The following is a 14395-nucleotide window of genomic DNA, read 5'->3' on the forward strand; positions in this document are numbered from 1 at the left end:
AGTTCACTGCCCAGGAGCTGAGAATTCATTTCAGATCTCTGAAGTGATAACAGGGATGCAAATACTTGAGCCATCATCTTTTGCCTCCTAGATTCTCAGGAAGCTGGAATCTGGGACAGGAGTCAGGACATGAATCCAGGCACTCCAATATAGGATATGCATATACCGTGTGGCAGCTTAACCATTGCACCAAATGCCTACCCCAATAGGATTTGTTGATGGATTGGCTGTGGGATAAGAGATAATGAGAGGTTTCAAGTATTATTGCTAGGCTTCAGATCCAAGAAAACCAGAGAGGGGAGTTGCCATTTGTTGAGACAGAGCAGACTCGGGGAGGAGGACCAACTCTGCCCCATCCCCACAGGGATGATACAAAAACAGTATTTCCAGGGCGGACTGTGGCAAAGTGGGTTAAAGCCCTGGGCTGAACCGCCAGCATCCCATATGGGCTCCGGTTCTAGTCCCGGCTGCTCCTCTTCCAACCAGTTCTCTGCTGTGGCCTGGGGAAGCAGTGGAAGATGGCCCAAGTCCTTGGGCCCCTGAACCCACGTGGGAGACCTGGAGGAGGCTCCTGGCTCCTGGCTTTGGATCGGCGCAGCTCCGGCTGTTGCGGCCATCTGGGGAAGACCTCTCTCTCTCTCTGTCTCTCTGTCTCTGCTTCTCCTTTCTCTGTGTAACTCTGACTTTCAAATAAATAAATAAATCTTAAAAAAAAAAAAACAGTAATTCCGTTGTGCACATGTTAACATGAGATGGCTGTTGGACATCCAAGTTCAGACGTTGAGTAGGAAACTGGAAAATGAGATTTGGAATTTGGAGGAGTCCAGAAGTAAAGATACAAATTTGTTTCAGCACCATGTAAGCATACAGACTAATTTTAAAGTCCAGAGCCTGCATGGCAGTGCTCAACAGAAAGAAAGAAAATAATGAAGTTTGAGAAATGATACTTGGAGTATACCAGCATTCAGAGCTGGGGTTGTGAGGGAAAAACCAGCAAAGGAGACCAAGCAGCAGCAGCAGTCACCCTGACAGAGACGGAACCAAGAACTGAGTCCTGCAAGACCATGGCAAGAAAGGCAGGTGCACCCAGCACATGAGCTGAGACAGTCCTATGGTCTAGTTACAGTGACATCATGGTCATCTTATCATTGGAACACAACCTGTTTCTCACATCCTTGTGAAGCTGGTGTAAACAAACCTGCGGCACTGCCAGCTCTATAAAGGTATAGCACAAGCAAGTATGTGCTTGCCTAACACTTGATAATAAGAATAAAAAACCATGTTGCTGGATTATGCATTTGCCGTACTGTTTAGTGTTGGTTAAGAGTGTAGTTCTACTTATAAAAAATAATTCACTGAAAATAGCCTCAGATGGGTTCTTCCAGAAGGATCCAGAAAAAGATGTTGTTTGTTACTAAAGGAGATGGCAGCCCCGTGTGTGCTGGTGCCCGTGCCAGCCTTTCAGTCAGCCAAGATGTGCAGGGGCATACTGATAAGCCTGGCCCTATGTCAGCCTAAGCTAATGTGGGTGTTTGTGCCTTAACATAAAGTTTAAAAAGTAGACAAAATACCAAAAAGTTAAATGGGAAAAAACATAAATAAGGATATGAAAAGGGAAAATATTTTTGTACCATTGTACAGCATTTTTGTGGGTTTTTAAAAAATTTATTTGAACAAGAGAGAAAGAGAGAGAGAGAGAGAGATCTTCCATCTGCTGGTTCAATCCCCAAATGGCCACAATGGCCAGGCCTGGGCCAGGCTGGAGCCAGGGCCAGGAGCTTCAGCTGGGTCTACCATGTGAGTGCAGGGGCCCAAGCACTTGGACCACCTTCAGTTGCTCTCCCAGGTGCGTTAGCAGGGAGCTGGATGAGAAGTGGAACAGCCAGGACTTGAATGGGCACCCATATGGGATGCTAGAACTGCAGATAGTGGCTTAACCCACTATGTCACAGTGCTGGCCTCAGCATATGTGTGTGTTTTAACTGAAGTGTTATTACAAATAAGCCAAAAAGTAAAAAAAAAATTAAGTTTATAAGATCAAAGAGTTAGAGTAAGCTAAGGCTACTGTATTTTTAAAGAAAAAAATGCTTCTTTAAATTCAATGTAGACAAAGTATGCAGTGTTTATAAAGACCACAGTAGTGTGTAGTGGGATCCTAGATCTGCTCACTTACTCAGTGACTCACTGGGGCAACTGCCAGTCTTCAAGCTCCATTCATGGTAAGTGTGCTATACAGGTGAACCAATTTCTACCTTTTATACTGTATTTTTTACTGTACCTTCTCCATATGTAGGAATGTTTAGGTGAACAAATGCTCACCTTTGAGTTACTGCTGCCCACAGCACTCAGTGCAGTAAAATGCTATGTGGGATTGTTGCCTAGAAGCAGTGGCTATATCATGCAGTCTGCATATATAGTAACTATAAAATTGAGGTTTGGGTACATTCACTCTATAAGGTTCTCACACAATGAAATTGCTTAACAACACATTCTTCAGAATGTGTCCCACTGGTAAGTGGTGCCTGATAGTTCTCAGCAACATGGCAAATGCTGCTGGGCATCAAGTGAAACAAGAGCTGAACAGTGACCTTGACATTTAGCTACTTGGCAATCGCTGATGACCTCGACTGGGACAACTTTCGCAAAGAGGTGACATGAAAGTCTGAAGATAATGGTTAAAAGAGAGAATGGGAGGAGATAAGCAGAGGATGGATTATGTGTGACTTTTTAGAATAGAAATAACCATCCAAACTAGAAACAACTCGACTGTTCCATCAATAGGTAAATACATAATCAAATCATATAGGTTCATCCACAAATGAGCAATAAAAAAGAATGAGCTGAGAATAAGTCCCACAAGAACAGCCTAAAAAACCACAGTGCTGAGAAGCCAGATAGAGAATGAAGGGGGTCGGGGAATGCAAGGCAGAGTACATACAATTGTTCTGATTTTTTCTTTTTCTTTTTTTTCCCCAAAGAAACATTTTATTAAGAGAATAAAATTCATAAGTACAACTTTAGGAATATAGTGATTCTTTCCATCATACCCACCCTACCACCCTCAAACCCACCCAATTTCCTCCTCCCTCTCCCATTTCCAGTCCAATTCTCCATTAAGATTCATTTTCTTTTTTTAAAAGATTATTTATTTATATAAAACAGAGTTACAGACAGAGAGAAGGAGAGGCAGATAGAGAGAGAAGGAGAGAGAGGTCTTCCATCTGCTGGTTTTTGCCTCAATTGACCGCAATGGCCAGAGCTGGGCCAATGCAAAGCTGGGACCCAGAAGCTTCTTCTGGGTCTTCCCATGTGGGTACAGGGGCCCAAAGACTTTGACCATCTTGCGTTGCTTTCCCAGACCATAGCAGAGAGTTGGGTCGGAAGTGTAGCAGCCAGGACTGAAACTGGTGCCTATATAGAATGTCAGCACTGCAGGCAGCGGTTTAACCCGCTATGCCACAGTGCCGGCCCCAAGATTCATTTTCAATTGACTTTACACACAGAGACCAACTCTATACTAAGTAAAGATTTCAACAATTTGCACACACATACACATACACACACAAAACTGTTTGAGAACAAGTTTTACAGTTAATTCTCTTAATACAAGTCATTGAAGACAGAAGTCCTGCATGGGAAGTTAGTGCACAGTGACTCCTGTTGTCAATTTAACAATTAACACTCTTATATGATGTCAGTGATGACCCAAGGCTGTTGACATGAGCTGCCAAGGCTATGGAAGACTTTTGAGTCCACAATCTCCATTAGTATTTAGACAGGGTCATAAGCAAAGTATAAATTCTCTTCCCTCTTTGGAGAAAAGTACCTCCTTCTTAGATGGCCACTTCTTTCCACTGGGGTCTCACTTACAGAAATCCTTCCTGTAGGACATTTTTTTGTCACAGTGCCTTGGCTTTCCATGCCTGAAATGCTCTCATGGGCTTCTCAGCCAGACCAGGAAGACTTAAGGGCTGATTGTGAGGTCAGAATGTTATTTAAAGCGATTGTCATTCTATGAGTCTGCTGTGTGGACTGTTTCTCATGTTGGAACATTCTCTCCTTTTTAATTCTATCTATTATTGCTGCCAGTCACTTGATCTTATTTATATGATACCTTTAACACTTAATTCTATCAGTATTTTCATTTTTTTACATTAACATTACTTTAACATTTAATATGATCATTTTATTTTTTAAGATTTTATTTATTTGAGAGGTAGAGTTACAGACAATGAGAGGGAGAGGCAGAGAGAAAGGTCTTCCATCCACTGGTTCACTCCCCAAATAGCCACAACAGCAAGAGCTGTGCCAATCTGAAGCCAGGGGCCAGGAGCTTCTTCCAGGTCTCCCACATGGGTGCAGGAGCCCAAGTACTTGAGCTATCTTCTACTACTTTCCCAGGCCATAGCAGAGAGCTGGATAGGAAGTGGAGCAGCCAGGACTAGAACTGGCACCCATATAGGATGCCAGCACCACACGTGGAGAATTAACCTACTGCATAACAGTGATGGCCCTATATGATCACTTTAACACTTATTATGGCACTTTTACCAAGCAGCTTATTGGGATTTGGGGTACCATGGCAAGTTTTTAAACTGTACCCTTAGAAGTAAGTCTGTAGGAATGTATGCAGAACTATAGAGCTTTATAGTTATAAATTTCCTCCTCCCTCTCTTATTCCACTCTTATTTTTTTACTGAGATCCATTTCAATTGACTTTATACACATATGATTAACTCTATGTTAAGTAAAGAGTTCAATAAATAGTATGAAGAAGAAGAAGAAGAAAAAATAATTGTTCCTTGAAAGTAGAGACAAGGGCTGTTAAAGTCATTGCTTCTCAAAATGTCAATTTCACTTCTACAGATTTCCTTTTATGTGCTCTATTAGTTACCACAGATCAGGGAAAACATATGGTATTTGTCGTTTTGGGACTGGCTTATTTCACTAAATATGATGTTTTCCAGATTCATCCATTTTGTTGCAAATGACCAGATTTCATTTTTTTTTACTGCAGTGTAGTATTCCATACTGTACATATCTCACAATTTCTTTTTCCAGTATTTGGTTGACGGGTATTTAGGTTGATTCCATGTCTTAGCTATTGTGAATTGATCTGCAATAAACATGGGGGTGCAGATAACTCTTTTATTTACTGATTTACTTTCTGTTGGATAAATTCCCAGGAGTGGAATGGCTGGGTCATATAGTAGGTCTCTATTCAGATTCCTGAGGAATCTCCTTACTGACTTCCATAGTGGCTTTACCAGTTTACATTTCTACCAACAATGGATTGGGGTACCCTTTTCCCCACATCCTCTCCAGCATTTGTTGTTTGTTGGTTTTTGTATGAGGGCAATTCTAACTGGGATGAAGTGAAACCTCATTGTGGTTTTGGTTTGCGTTTCCCTGACAGCCAATGATCCTGAACATTTTTTCATGTATCTATTGGCCATTTGGATTTACTCCTTTGAAAAAAATCTGTTTAAGTCCTTTGTCCATTTCTTCACTGGGTTGTTTGTTTTGTGTTGTGGGGTTTCTTGATCTCTTTATATATTTTGGTCATTAATCCTTTATCAGTTGCATAGTTTGCAAATAATTTCTTCCATTCTGTTGGTTGTTCTTCACTTTCCTAAGTGTTTCTTTTGTAGTACAGAAGCTTCTCAACTTGATGTAATCCTATTTGTTAAATTTGACCTTTTTTAAAGATTTATTTATTTGAAAGACAGAGTTTCAAAGAGAGAGATAGAGACAGACAGAGAGAGAGAGAGAGGTCATCTATTTTGGAGTTCACTCCCAAATGACTGTAATGGCCAGAGCTGAGCTGATCCAAACCCAGGAGCCAAGAGCTTCCTCCAGGTGTCCCACATGGGTGCAGGGGCCCAAGGACCTGGGCCATCCTCCACTGCTTTCCCAGGCCATCAGCAGAGAGTTGTATTGGAAGTGGAGCAGCCGGGACTTGAACCAGCACCCATAGGGGATACAGGCACTGAAGGCCAAGACTTTAACCTGCTGCTCCACAGTACTGGCTCCAAATTTGGCTTTGATTGCCTGTGCCTACGTGGTCTTTTCCAAGAACTCTTTGCCTGTGCCAATGTCTTGCAGGGTTTCTTCAATGTTCTCTAATAATTTGATGGTGTCAGGTCATAGATTTAGGTCATTAATTCATTTTGAATGGATTTTTGTGTAAGGTGTAAGGTAGGAGTCCAGCTTCATACTTCTGCCTGTGGAAATCCAGTTTTCCCAGCACCATTTGTTGAAGAGACTGTCCTTGCTGCAGGGATTGGTTTTAGCTCCTTTGTCAAAGATAAGTTTGTTGTAGCTGCTTGGATTGATTTTTGGTGTTTCTATTCTGTTCTATTGGTCTATCAATCTGTTTTTGTACCAGTACCTGGCTGTTTTGATTATGACTGCCCTATAGTATGTCTTGAAATCTGGTATCATGATGCCTCTGGCTTTGTTTTTGTTGTATAAGATTGCTTTAGCTATTTGGGGTCTCTTGTGTTTCCATATGAATTTCAGCATTGTTTTCTCTATATCTGAGAAGAATGTCCTTGGTGTTTTGATTGGTATTGCATTGAATCATTAAACTGCTTTCAAAAGAATGGACATTTCCTTCCTTCCTTCTTTCCTTCCTTCCTTCCTTTTTTTTTTTTTTTTTTTTTTTTTTTTTTTTTTTTTTTGGACAGGATGAGTTAGACAGTGAGAGAGAGAGAGAGAGAGAGAGAGAGAAAGGTCTTCCTTCCATTGGTTTACCCCCCAAATGGCCGCTATGGCTGGTGCTCTGTGGCCGGCGCACCACGCTGATCTGAAGCCAGGAGCCAGGTGCTTCTCCTGGTCTCCCATGCAGGTGCAGGGCCCAAGGATCTGGGCCATCCTCCACTGCCTTCCCGGGCCACAGCAGAGAGCTGGACTGGAAGAGGAGCAACCGGGACAGAATCTGGTGCCCCAACCGGGACTAGAACCCAGAGTGCTGGTGCCGCAGGCAGAGGATTAGCCTAGTAGCTGCAGTGCTGGCCAAGAATGGACATTTTCATGATATTGATTCTTCCAATCCATGAACATGGAAGATTTTTCCATTTTTTTGTATCTTCTTCTATTTCTTTCTTTAATGTTTTGTAATTCTCTCCATGGAGATCTTTGACATCCTTGGTTAAATTTATTTCAAGGTATTTAATTTTTTACAGCTATTATGAATGGGATTGATCCTAGAAGTTTTATCTCAGCCATGTTATTATCTGTGTATATAAAGGCCGTTGATTTTTGTGTATTGATTTTATATCCTGCTACTTGACCAGGCTCTTCTGTGAGTTCCAATAGTCTCTTGGTGGAGTCTTTTGGATCTCCTATATATAGAATCATGTCATCTACAAATTAGGGATAGTTTGACTTCTTCCTTCCCAATTTGTATCCCTTTGATTTCTTTTTCTTGCCTAATGGGTGTGGCTAAAATTTGCAGGAATATATTGAATAGCAATGGTGAGAGTGGTCATCCTTGTTTGGTTTTGGATATCACTGGGAATGCTACCAAGTTTTCCCCATTCAGTAGGATGTGGGTCTTGGGTTTGTCATAAACAGCCTTGATTAGGTTGAGGAATGTTCCTTCTATACCCAATTTGCTTAGAGTTTTCATCATGAAAGGTGTTGTATTTTATCAATTGCTTTCTCGGCATATAATGAGATGAATCATATGGTTTTTGTTCTTCAATTTGTTAATGTGATATATCACATTGATTTGTGAATGCTGAAATCATCCCTGCATACCTGGGATTCAGTTGGTTAGTATTTGTTTGAGGATTTTTGTGCCTATGTTCATCAGGGAAATTGGTCTGCAGTTCTGTTTCTGTATTGTATCTTTTTCAGGTTTAGGAATTAAGGTGATGCTGGCTTCATAGAAGGAGTTTGGGAAGATTCCCTCCTTTTCATTTGTTTTGAATAGCTTGAAAAGAATTGGAATTATTTCTTTTTTAAATGTCTAGTAGAATTCAGCAGTGAAGCTGTCTAGTTCTGGGCTTTTCTTTGTTGGGAGGGTCTTTATTACTGATTCAATTTCCGTCTTGATAACGGGTCTGTTTAGGTTTTTTATGTCTTCATGCATCAATTTAGGTAGGTTGTATATGTCCAAGAATTTATTCGTTTCTTCTAGGTTTCCCAGTGTATTAGTATACAGCTCTTTGTAGTAATTTCTGATAATTCTTTTTATTTCTGCGATGTCTGTTACATTTCCTTTTTCATCTCTAATTTTATTGATTTTGGTCTTCTCTCTCATATATTGGTTAGTTGGGCCAGTGGTGTGTCAATTTTATTTATTTTTTCAAAAAACCACTTCTTCATTTTGTTGATCTTTTGTATTTTTTTGATTCAATTTCGTTGATTTATTCTCTACTTTTTATTATTATTTATTTTATTTGAAAGACAGAGTTTCAGAGAGAGGTAGAGACAGAGAGAGAGGTCTTCCATCTGCTGGTTCATTCCCCAAATGGCTGCAATGACTGGAGCTGAGCCAATCCAGCTTCTGGGTCTCCCATTTGGGTGCAAGGGCCCAAGGACTTGGACCATCTTCCACTGATTTCCCAGGCCATCACAGAGAGCTAGGTAGGAAGTGGAGCAGCTGGGAATCAAACCAGTGCTCATGTGGGATACTGGCACTGCAGGCAGCAGCTTTACCCACCATGCCACAGAGTAGGCCCCTTGACAGCCAGTTCTATATGAGTTAATACAAACGTGCAGTCTTTTCTGTCTGACTTATACTTAGCATAGTGTTGATGCGATTCAGTCCTGTTTCGTGTTTACTAGCAGCTCATGTCTTTCCATTGTTGACTTGTGTACTATTGTATGGATATGCATAATTTGACACATTCACCTCTTGATGGGATATTTGAATTGCTTACATTTTGGACTACAATTAATAAGGCCACTAGGAACAATTGGGAACACATCTTTGTAAGATAGCTTTTAACTTCTCTTGGATGTAGAATTCTGGATTACACAAAAACTATATATATTAAGTTATATTTTGTAAGACACTAGTAAAATATCTTCCCAACTGAACACATTTTACATTCCTGTCAGCGATATTCCGATTCTTTTATATCCCCTCCAGCACTTGAATTTGTTGGTCATTTTCATTTTAGTCATTCAAATAGATATACAGTAGTATATACTCGTGATGTTGAATTCCCTGATGAGTAACAACAGTGAGCATATTTCAGGTGCTTACTAGGGATTCTTATATATTTTTTGAGATGTTTGCCCCCCAATTTTTTTTATCTGTTTTTAAATTGAATTATTTGTCTTTTTTATTATGGAATAGTAAGAGTTCTTTATATTCCACATACCAGCTCTTTGTTAGCTTTTTTTTTTTTAAATACTTATTTTATTTATTTGAAAGACAGAGTTACAGAGAGGCAGAGAGAGAGAAAGAGACAGAGGTCTTCCATCCGCTGGTTCACTCCCCAGATGGTTGCAACGGCTGGAGCTGTGCTGATCTGAAGCCAGGAGCCAGGAGCTTCCTCTGGGTGTCCTACATGGGTGCAGGGGCCCAAGGGCCTGGGCCATCCTCCACTGCTTTCCCAGGCCATAGCAGAGAGCTGGATAGGAAGAGGAGCAACTAGGACTAGAACTGGCACCTGTATAGGATGCCGGTGCCTCAGGCCATGGCTTTAACCCACTGCACCACAGCGCCAGCCCCAGTTTTTTTTTTTTTTTAATATATTTATTTTATTTATTTGAAAGGCAGAGTTACAGAGAGAGGTAGAGACAGAGAGAGAGGTCTTCCATCTACTGGTTGGCTGGAGCTGTGCCGATCCAAAGCCAGGAACCAGGAGCTTCTTCCGGGTCTCCCATGTGGGTGCAGGGGCCCAAGGACTTGGGCCATCTTCTACTGCTTTACCAGACCACAGCAGAGAGCTGAATTGGAACCGGCACACATATGGGATGCTGGCGCTTCAGGCCAGGGCTTTAACCCATTGTGCCACAGTGCCAACCCCTCTTGTTGGATTTATGTCTGGTAAGAATTTTTCCAAGTCTCTGGCTTGCTTTTCTTAGCAGTATCTTTCAATGAGCAGTAGTTTTGATTTTTAGGAAGTCCTATTTAATAATATTTCTTTTATGGCTTCCATTTTGTGCTGTCTAGAATATCTTTGCCTATGTCTTAGTCACAAAGTGTTTTTACTTGTGTTTTCTCATAAAAGGTTTAACATTTATCTTTTCTGTTTAGGTCTGTATCTATTTAAGTCAATCATATGTGCTTTGAAGTAAGATTCAAGGTTAATGTTTCGCCCATGAAAGGATAAACAGTTATTCCAGTCCCATTAACAGAAGAGACTATCATGTCTTGGTTAAATTACTCTGGACACTTTGTCAAAAGTCAATTGATCACACATGTATGGCTCTGTTCTCACCCCTTCCTCTGCCCCTGCCCTCCATCCCTTTCTAGTTTTCTTCCTTCTTTCCTCCCTCCCTTCCTTTCTTCTCTTCCTTTCTTAACCAAAGTCCTTTCCTGTCCAGATTTCCCTAGTTTTTACCTCTTATCCTCTTTCAACCAAAGGATCCCATCCAGGATACAGCATTACGTTTCACAGTTGTGTCTCCTCAGGCTCTTCTCGGCTGTGTTAGTTCTTCAGACTTTGTGTGTTTTAAGGGCTGTGACAACTTTAAAGAATACTACTCAGGTGTTTCGTAGAATGTTCCTTAGTTGGGTATTGTTTGAGGACATTCTCCAAGGGTTCCCGTGCTGGAAGCCTGCCCTTTGGTGTGTTGATACGAGAGTGGTGGTACCTTTGAGAGGTGGAGCCAGGTGAAAGGTATTAGGTCGTTGTGAGTACCACCCTCCAAGGGGATTACTGCTCATCTCTCAGAGTGAGCTGCTTTAAGAGAGGAGGTTGCTGTAAGAAAAGCCCGCGGGGGCTTTCACCATGTGATCTCTTCCCCCTGTGTGTTTGTCTTGGTGACAACGTCCACCATGAGGACCTCACCAGAGATGGAGCAGATGAGGTCACCCAATCTTGGACTTCCAGGCTCCAAAAATGTGAGCTAAATAAACCTCTTTTCATGGTAAGTAACCAGCTCCAGGTCTTTTGTTACAGCAATAGGACACAGACTGATGCAGTTGGTGTGGGGTTATAGGTTTTGGGCAGAAAACACAGAAGCCATGTGCCACTCCCATTATTTCACATCAATGGTACACCTGGCTGAGGTAGTGTTTCTCAAGTCTAAGAAAAAGGTGTTCCTTTTTCCTCCTTTGCACTCTGTACTCTTTGGAGGAAGTCATTATGTAGAATCGTCATGTAGGAGCAGGGCTGAGGGTCTTCACAAAATTATTGGCAAATCTTTTGTTGGGGTGATTTGTCTATTTCCCACTATTTATGCAATCATTTATTTATATCAGCATGGATATTTATTTTACACTTTGGGTTATAATCAATTGTTACTTATTTGCTGCTGAAATTGTTCTATCTCTGATCATTGTGAACTCTGTTATGTGATTCCTATATCCCTTTGATATACTCCCATCATTGTGAGTGTATATGTGAATTTCCTTACTTTCTGGCACTAAGAGATGCTCATTTTGTATATTTTCTGCCCAGTGTTAGAATTTACCATTTGCTCAGGAATTCCTGTTTCTTTTATATATATATATATATATATATATATATATATATATATATATTTTTTTTTTTTTTTTGACAGGCAGAGTGGACTGTGAGAGAGAGAGACAGAGAGAAAGGTCTTCCTTTGCCATCGGTTCACCTTCCAATGGCCGCCGCAGCTGGTGTGCTGCAGCCGGCACACCGCGCTGATCCGATGGCAGGAGCCAGGTATTTATCCTGGTCTCCCAGGGGGTGCAGGGCCCAAGTACTTGGGCCATCCTCCACTGCACTCCTGGGCCACAGCAGAGAGCTGGCCTGGAAGAGGGGCAACCGGGACAGAATCCAGCGCCCTGACCAGGACTAGAGCCCGGTGTGCTGGCGCCACAAGGCAGAGGATTAGCCTAGTGAGCTGCGGCGCCGGCCTTTTTATATAACTTTTTTAAAGATTTATTTATGTATTTGAAAGTCAGAGTTACACAGAGAGGAGAGGGAGAGGGAGAAGAAGAGGGTCTTCCATCCGGTCTTCCATCCGATGGTTTACTCCCCAATTGGCCGCAACACCCAGAGCTGCTCCGATCCAAAGACAGGAGCCAGGAGCTTCCTCCGGGTCTCCCACACAGGTGCAGGGGCCCAAGGACTTGGGCCATCTTCTACTGATTTCCCAGGCCATAGCAGAGAGCCGGATCAAAAATGGAGCAGCCAGGTCTTGAACCAGTGCCCATATGGGATGCCGGCGCTTCAGGCCAGGGCATTAACCCGCTGCACCACAGCACTGGCCCCCTTTTTTTTGTTGTTGTTGTTATTAGAAAATGGTATTAGATGTCAAGGTCTATATAGTTAACTTTTTTTGGTATGAGTCATATTGCCCACATCAGGAATAAAAGAGAGGATATTATTATTGATCCAATAAACACTTAAATGATAATAAGGGAATATTATAAGCAACTGCCTGCCAATAAGTCTGATAACTTAGATAAATTGATTGATTCTCTAAAATAAACAAGTTTCCAAAACTGAGGAACAAACAGAAAATCTGAGTATGTAAACCTACATGCATATATAAATCTATATCTGTCTATATAACTGAATTATCAAAAACCTTCCCACAAAATTCCCGGCCTACATTATTTTACTGGTTAATTCTACCAAACATTTAAAGGAGCTAAAACATCACTATTACCAGCTCTTGGAGCAAATAAAGGAGGGGACCCTTACTAAAACATTTCTTGAGGTCTGCATAAAGTCTGATAACAAAACATGACAATGGAATTATTTATGTGTTGTTCTTATTTGAGAGCTGAGACGGAGAAGGGGAGGGTAGGCGGCAGTCTGTTGGTTCATTTCCTAACTGCCTGGACTAGGCAGAAGCCATGAGCTGGGAACTCAGTAGGGGTCTCCCAAGTGGGTCACACGGAGCTGTCACGTGCTGCCTCCCAGGGTCTGCATTTGTAGTATGATGGAATTGAGAGTCAGAGCTGTGATTCCTGACAAAGAAAATTATAAAGTAAACTCTCCTTAACATATGTATTAAAATATCCTCTTGAATATTGGCAAGTTAAACCCAAAAATACAAAAAAATCATGACCAAATAGGTATGATCATGGGGATACAAAATTCACTTGTATTAAAAACAATCGGTTTGTTCATGTATGATTTGTATGTGATATGGGCTCATCGTATGTGCTCTATTTTCTCTGGGACTACAGCCTTATCTCCTGTTGTTTAACATCTGAAAACAGTTCCCTCACAGAGCTTGTTCAGTTGTGTGGTGCTGGAATGTGAAAGAACTAGTTTGATATCATTTACTCTTTAATAGTCAGAAATGAAACTTAAGAAGATATATTCTTTGAACAAACAATAGGACTGTATGTTTGATGGAATGATTCGGTGCACAGTGAAAAATGGATGGTACTTCAAGTGTTGATTTCTTAACCCAGGCTTTCTGTGGCACCCATTCCCTTATGTGTTCTCTGAGCAATATGCCATTTCGAACTTTAGGCTACTAAGAAGTAGGGCCTTATCCTGTCTACTCTCCAGCCACCATGCTCTAACTTCTGTTGCCAGATTTTTATATTCCTGATTACCCAGTGCCTGTGGGACCCTCCCTCCTCTGGCTATAAGTGCATACTTTGCAGACCCTGCTAAACTAAATAAAGGGAGCAAAACACCCGAGCTGCAAGCAGTTATTTTTTTTGAGTGGGAATAAAACTTTAGAATAGAAAGTATCTTCTGATTTAGGCTCAGAATTCACAACATGAGGATTGAGCCTTTTATTTCTTTCTACTTGTGATTTATTTTCTTAGCCTTGAAATTGACCCATATTGCATCACCTCATGTGCTTCACCTTGCTCCTTTTGTCATCATGGGTGACTCTGGTTGTGGATTCTGCCTCTTTGCCTTAATAGATAATAATCTCTGATCCTATGTCAACCAAAACCTGCTTGGAGCTTTAGAATCTGCCAGAACTGATATCCTAGAATCTAGTTCTTTTCCGTTTAATCTGATAGCGACATGACAGTATAAATCATACTCCAAGGCTATTTCTGAACATTATACTCTGAAGTCAAAATGATTCTTGATGGGGCTGGCCCTGTGGGGTAGCGGGTAAAGCCTCTGCCTGTGATGCTGACACCCCATATGGGCATTGGTTTGAGTCCTGGTTGCTTGACTTATGATCCAGCTCCCTGCTAATGGCTTGGGAAAGCAGTGGAAGATGGCCAATGTGCTGGGCCCTTGCCACTCACATGGGAGACCTGGAAGAAGCTTCTGGCTCCTGGCTTCAGATTGCCATTTTGGGAGTGAAC

This window comes from Oryctolagus cuniculus, chromosome 1 (genome assembly GCF_964237555.1).
Source record: "Oryctolagus cuniculus chromosome 1, mOryCun1.1, whole genome shotgun sequence".
Classification (NCBI taxonomy): Eukaryota; Metazoa; Chordata; class Mammalia; order Lagomorpha; family Leporidae; genus Oryctolagus; species Oryctolagus cuniculus.